We start from the raw sequence: 7,374 nt of genomic DNA on the forward strand, positions 1-7,374 counted from the left end.
ATGCGGCATTGGGGGCGATCGCAAAAGCCACAACAAAGCAATGGCACGTGGTGTGGTGAAATGGGTAGGCACAGGTTTGTAGGGAATTCGATGCCAGTGTGAGGGAAATTCAGAATTGTTGTCTTCAGAATTGTCATGAGTTGATACAATCCCTGCTAGAGTGGTTGGAAATCACTGAATAGATCTGAAGAGAAGAGTATGCTAAATTAGTAGCTACCTTGCACAAAATGCACTACTTCGAGTGCCAGGTTCGAGAACGAGTGGTGGTGGTCTAGCGTGGAAAAAATATGTTATCGGAGAAGGTGGAGTTCTGGATGGCTCACTTCAAAGGGCATGTCTAATGTTCCTTCCATCCTCCGCCTCCTCTTGGGATAGCCCCGGACAACCCAACTTCCATCACGTTAGATGATTAGCATGACTACATGTGTTCTCTTTGTGTTATTTTCCTTCTAGTGTCTCTGGCCTTCTCGGTTATGGATGATGTCCTAATTCTCCTTTTTTTTTTGTCAAACAGTGGTCAACAAACCTGGTCCGGATGAGACCACCTAATTTTTGTTACTCCTGATGTACATATTTTTTGATGAATGAATAGAATTTTGACTTAAAAATAAAAAATAAAAAAAAAATTTGAATTAACAATATACCTATTAATATTTGGTTAATTTATTTTGATTTAAAGGAGTTGTGAGCAGTGTAATTTTTTTAATTAATTAAGACCCAAAGTATTAATGTCAGGAAAACAAAGAAAGTGCTGAGCAGAGAGAGAGATTGCATGCAACACAAATCACTTCATTTTATTGATCACATAAAACAATTACATATATAAGACTTAGATCACTTACTTCGACAAATTATGACTCAGACATGACACAACTCCAACTCCTAATTTAGCAATCAATAGCTTCTAGATTTACTTATCTTAACTCATAATGATAGCTATACATGACATGGAAGCATTACTTGCAACACCCTCCCTTAATGCTTACATGGAAAACATTGATAACACATATTACAACAACAATATGATATATGTCTGACTAGTCTTCATCAGCACTCACATCCACTCTGGAATCTCGCAAATGTTGCTCTTTCACGACCACATCATCGATTTGTCACTTGACCTCCATTTAAAATGTAGCCACCTCTGACCATCGTTGATGAACTTTGCAAGATCAACAATATTGACACCTCGGCTCATCGACACTTCCACGATAAGAGTCGTCATGCAATGAACCATCTTATCGACCAACCACCATCTATCAGATATTTCGCTTTCAGTTATCTGTAAATTGATAGGATGGAGGTTTGGATAATGAATGTGCTCAAGAGTTGATTAAACAACTTGACCTTACACAAGAATTGATGTTTCAGACACCAAGCCTTCCATTTTAAGAACCACAAACCCTTTATATAATCAATTAAAACACACAAGAATTGATGTTTCAGAAGGCCTTCAAATTTAAGAACCACAAACCCTTTTTATAACCAATAAAAACACAAACAACAACAAAATCTCTCACATTTTTTTTAATACTCAACATTAACCCACTATAATTACATACAAAACATTAGTTGCCATAATAGACAATTTTAATTCAACCCTTGAAGGCTGCATAATATCTGAGCATTGGTTCCAATCCACATAGGACAGGTTCACGTAACAGTCAAGTCCTTGACACAATACCACATTTGGCTTCAAAACTTCAACACGGTCCAAGTATCTCCTCTTACATAGTACAACACCGTGCAACATGTCCTCGCAGCATTACACAAGGCATTGGCCATACAGAGGCCATCCAGAGCAAATTGTGCTCTCCTTCTGTTGGATTAGGGGCGTCTATAGGGAGGCCTACGCTCCTCCAAATCTCTGACAACTTAGTGATCTCATGTGCCACACATCTATTGACCCATGCTCATTCCTTTCTTGTCAATAATCTGACTCCCCATCATCGAAGGGCATTGAAGATTTTACGGATAATAATTTGAGTTGCCTCAATACATCGCTCCTCGCATCAGAAATGCAACTGCTTTCACTTCCACTCAAACTTGTACTAGGATTTGTAACACACCTGGCAAAGCATTTAGTACGCACCTTCTGCCGAAATTCCCTGTAATACGCCTGAGCAATTTGGTTCTTCAATTGGTCTCAAACCATATCGGTTCCATCCATTCTGAGGCCTGATCCCGATTTGGTAGGCCACAATTGAACCATGCCCCTTCTGGATTTTATTCCCCCGTGGATCGATCCACCTATCACAGTGTGCATTTAATGGCTCTTCAATTATGTCGGCTTCTACAAAGTTCTATCTCCCACCTCAGTGACACGAGCAACGATTAAGATCTGGTACCATACAGAGCAATTCACGTTGTCCCTCCTCCTCAAGTGCATGCGCCGAAAGGGGACTCGGTAAAACACAATAAAATACAACCCAGAGTTGCTTTCTTGGTTGGCCTTTCATTTAAATAAAGACATTGATCACATACTGGTCGATCTCCCTTTACCATTACGCATCGCGCAAACGTACGCTTAATTGATCAAGGCCATGTTCGTCCTGCCCACGTGCAAGGGTTGCCCACGTGCAACGGTTGACAACGAGAAAGAATTCTTCCTTTAATTAAGGAAAGTGTGCAGTTATAAATTCTACATAAAGGAGTGCAACATGGCCATAACTACTCTTAATTGAATCACATCAGAGGCAGAACACGAATAGAGTAGATGGTTATTGTTTTCGGAAGTCACATCTAAGGTTTTCGGTTTGTGTCTCCGCACGGATGCACTAACCACTAAATTAATACGAAAAAAAACAAAAAATTCACACACTAAATTAATGGGATCTAACACACTATATCCTATTCTATTTACAAAGAATTATACTCAAGGCTCTCTCACATCTTCATGGCTCCCTCATCAAGGAGTCAGGGCAGAATAGGCTTTGATACCATATTAGAAAAATAAAGAGAGTACTGAGCAGAGAGATAAATTGTACACAACATTATCACATAAAGCAATTACATATATAAAACTCACATCATTGACTTCTATAAATTATGACTCAACATGACACAATTCCAACTCATAATTTAGGAATCAACCACTGCTAGATTGACTCCTTGTAACTCATAATGATAACTATACATGTCATGGAAGAATTACTTCCAACGATAACATAAAAGCTACTTATTTATTTATTTAATAAGATCAGTTAATAAACCATCAACAATGCATAAAAGTGTCAAGGAAAAAGTTATTCTATCACCCAAAAAAAATTGAAATTAGAATGTAATGTAAATGTTTTTAATTTATTTTTGTATTAATATAAAATTTAGTTCTCTATTTATTTAATCAGTTTAGATCTATCAAGGACAGAGGGGTTAAACCTCTTTAGAGAAACAAACCTTTCCTCAAGTTTTGTAGTCAAAAAATAGGTTTTCACCTAAAGAGATTTGGTCCCTCTCAAAGCATGATAGATTCGAGGTTAAAATGGATCTGAGCTAGTATTGAATAAATTAGTGAACATGTATATTAAAATAGTTTATTTAAGTCTTGTATTGAAATATTTTTAAAAATGATAAGGATTATACAACTTCATCATAGTCAAATGTGAATATATATATATATTTTTAATACTTTTAATTAAAACTAATTGAATCTGTAGATCACCTTTTTTATTATATATTTCTTTTATTGTAGCTCACATTTTTTTGTATTTAAAGAATATTTTATTTTTATTTTAAAGGGAACACATGCCAATGAGAAGTTGAGCATGGCCAAATGTGGAGGCCCTATAGAATGAGCCTTTCATCTCAAAAATGAATCAAGTTAGCACCATAAGAATGGGATTATTAATGCTTTATAATGCTTCTAATTAAATCTAACCAAATATGTATATTCGTGTATGTCTTTATTATAGATAACATTGTTTTATTATTTATAGTATTTTTTTTTAAGAACACGTGTCAACTCCAAGTTGAACACAGACAAAATCATACATCACCCTCATGTTGGGCTATATAATGCACCCATAATAAAATAAACAAAAAATGAATATACATATTTCATTAGTTTTAATTATCAGTATAGATCTAACTAAGAGGGTTCAATTCTCTAGATATGTAAAAAAAGTTAGAGTGCAAAACTTGAAAAATGGTTTGCGCCTCGAGAGAGATTTAATCTCTCACACACACATAGATTTTAGACAAAATTAACCAAAAAAAATATACCTAGGCCAAAATATAAAATAGTGAGACTATTAAAATGTTTTAAAAAATTTCAAATTTTTAATTGTTTTATGTAATATATACATATATGTGTAGTTGACATTGAAATATTTTACTTAATATGGACATTAACATATTTCATTTATAAACCACATTGTCCATACTAAAACATTAATCTTTTATTAAAATGTTTCTAAATACATGCCAATATTATTTAACCTTATTTTATTTATGAGCTACATTGAATATTTCTATTGTTAATAATAATTTTTTGAATTCCACATAACAATTTTATATTAAAAATTTAAAAATTGAATGAATTACACATCACTGAATTATTTTACTTTTAATTATTTATTCCTTCTATGCATTGAAATAATTTATTATGATGGATATATATATCTATGTGGGCGGAGAGGCATATATATGTGTGTGTGTTTATATTGAAATATTGAAATATATATTAGTTAACATGAATATTGAAACTTTTGTTCAAGTATATATATATATATATATATATATATATATATATATATATATATATATATATATATATATATATATATTCTCTTCGGAGACATGATAAAATTGGAATGATGTAGAGAACATTAGCATGGCCCCTGCGCAAGGATGACACACACAAATCGAGAAATAGTCCAATTTTTTTTTAAATATATATACAACTTATCTCTAATATAAAATATAGACCTCAAAATATTTTATTTATGACTTTCAGAGTGTTAGTGAAATATTTTTACCACATCTCCTTTACACTAGGTGTAATGTGTTCCTCCCACACTTACCGAAGCTAATTGGTCAACTAGGGTCAGCATGTGATGAAGAGTCATTATGATGTGATTCAATTCCCCATCTATAGTTAAGGAAGTGGAACTGAAAAAATAAAACTAATTTGACCTTTCTCAAGAGCTACAAAACCTTTAAGAGAAAACCAACCCCCCCAGATGCCTAAGCCCTAAGACAACTTGTCATTTTGTTGAGTTAGACCTCCAATCACTCCAACAGCAAGCCATGCATGTGAATGTGGCCCATTCTAGGCAGTTCTAAGCCAACGACCCCGGATTTTGTGCCACTTTTTCAGGGTTAGGTCTCGAGCCTCTGCCCAAAACTTCATGAAACTTACAGAAATGATAAATAAAAATAAATTAAATCTACTAATGCAAACATTAGTACAAGGAATTGAACTGAGCCCTATTAGCCGTGAAAAAAATTTCATCAAACATATCACGAAAATGTAATCTATAGGTCATAACCACATATCTTAGCATAGGGGTCTCATACCTATCTGAGAATTATCAAGAAGAATTGATGCCTTATCACAATAACTACATTATCATCTATTAGGTCATATATTCATTCACATTTCATGTACTATTCAAATCATGATGAGAGCCATAACTAATGTCTATCATGAACCATGCTTATAACCATCATATAAGTATCAAAATAAAAAAACAATAGAATATCCATTAAAGCCACACATTAACAAGTATATTTACACATAAAACACAAGAGGAAAAAGAGCTCTTATTAACTTATGCAAAAGCCAACCAAGCCATGGATTTCCACGAACCACCCAACCATAGATTAGGCTGAACCAAATCTCTCTTTTAGCTAATAACCCTCGTGCCATATTCCAAGCATGAATGTGTGACTCACAACATAACCATCAAGGGCTTCCTTAGGCTTTACCGTATATCCCACTAAGGGATTTCTAGGCCTGGAACTCTCATCAATACAACAAGGCTTTACCGCAATCGCACCGAATCACTGGGCCCTAAACAAGCATGGATGCCTCTATATATCTCCACATAAACCGTGAGGAATTTTTCTGTCTCCACCTCTAGGCTTTACCGTATATCCCTCCATTCATTAGTCCAAAATTCCTAGGTCTAATGAGGCTCCACCTTCCAGGCTTTACCAAATATCACGCCTTTCACCGATTGAGGATTCCTAGGCCTAATGAGGGCATACACAATCAAGACTTACCGCAATCCCACATTCACTAGTCTAGGGATTCCTAGGTCTTGTGTTTTTCCCCTGTGAAAACCCCACTTAGTTTCAAAAAACCATTCGGAAATCTAGCTCAATCAAATCAAGTGAACCCCATCACACCATGACTATCCAAAAATGGAAATGCGAGGTTGAATACCACTATCACACCTGGTAAAACTCATCCCAATGAAAGCAAGAGAGCCAAATACACACATGCGTGTACCATGCATACCAAAACTAACAAGGAAATCATACATGCAACTCAATACCTCCAAGTAATCCCACTGTTGTCATTTTATCCCTCTCTTCCTTGCTAGATCTTTGCTTCCCTTTGTTTTCTTGTCCTTCCTTTGCCTTCCTTCCTCCAATGCTAGAGTGCTCCAAGAATTCTCTAAGTGTCCAAGAGTATGAGGGAGAGAGAGAGAATAGAGAGAGAGCTCCAAAATTGAACTAACAGACAATTGTGAACTAAACCTTAGAAGCCTTTTTAATAATGAGGCTTTTTATTTTCTCCATTTTCCACTATTTTCCTTCATTTTCCTGCTCACATTCAACTTGTGACCTTTCACCTTCATTTTCTTCTAATTTCCATTATTTTCATAAATGAAATGCCAATTAATTCCACTTTTCCTTTCCAAATCCTTTGTCATTTCCTTTGCCAATTTCCTTAGCCTAGGGTGGCAAGTGGAAAATTACGGTGTGTTTATGTTTCAAAGCCTAGGGTGGCAAGTTTGGTGGGGTGGAGAAATTTTGGTAGGTGCATGTCACTACCTCGGAGAAGGAAGTGCTAGCTTTTAGCCCTGCTTAGGTGGCTGGCAGTTTCATCCTTGGGCAACGCAGTCCTGGTGGTCAGGGGTCGGGCATCTTTGGAAGGTTGTCCACGGTTCCTGCGTTCTTAACTCTGGTATAGACAATGTCGTTTCTTGTCTAGCCAGTATGCGCCCATCTTTGCGTTGAGGGTGGTCCTCCCTCCCAGCAAAGCCTGGCTCTGCTAGATGTAAGGACCTAGAAATGTAAATACAATCTTTGGACCCAGGAATGGAGGCATCAGGGGCTCGTGAGGGTGGTAAGATAGTGAGGTGCTCCTGGCGGAGGGTAGCTGGTGTGCGAGGTAGTCGTGAAGGTGGTCACTCAGTGATGGGG

At 36.1% G+C, this 7,374-nt stretch overlaps 1 non-coding gene across 1 annotated transcript; it reads left to right on the forward strand.

The window, feature by feature from the left end:
• The first annotated feature begins 4,785 nt into the window (after positions 1–4,785).
• Positions 4,786–4,884, forward strand: LOC149236670 (U6 spliceosomal RNA). The gene has a single exon (XR_016246785.1). It is a non-coding gene; the product is annotated as a U6 spliceosomal RNA (small nuclear RNA).
• Positions 4,885–7,374: the final 2,490 nt, after the last annotated feature.

This window comes from Pinus tabuliformis, chromosome 8 (assembly GCF_031772625.1).
Source record: "Pinus tabuliformis cultivar Carrire ecotype Pingquan chromosome 8, CPIR1, whole genome shotgun sequence".
Lineage (NCBI taxonomy): Eukaryota > Viridiplantae > Streptophyta > Pinopsida > Pinales > Pinaceae > Pinus > Pinus tabuliformis.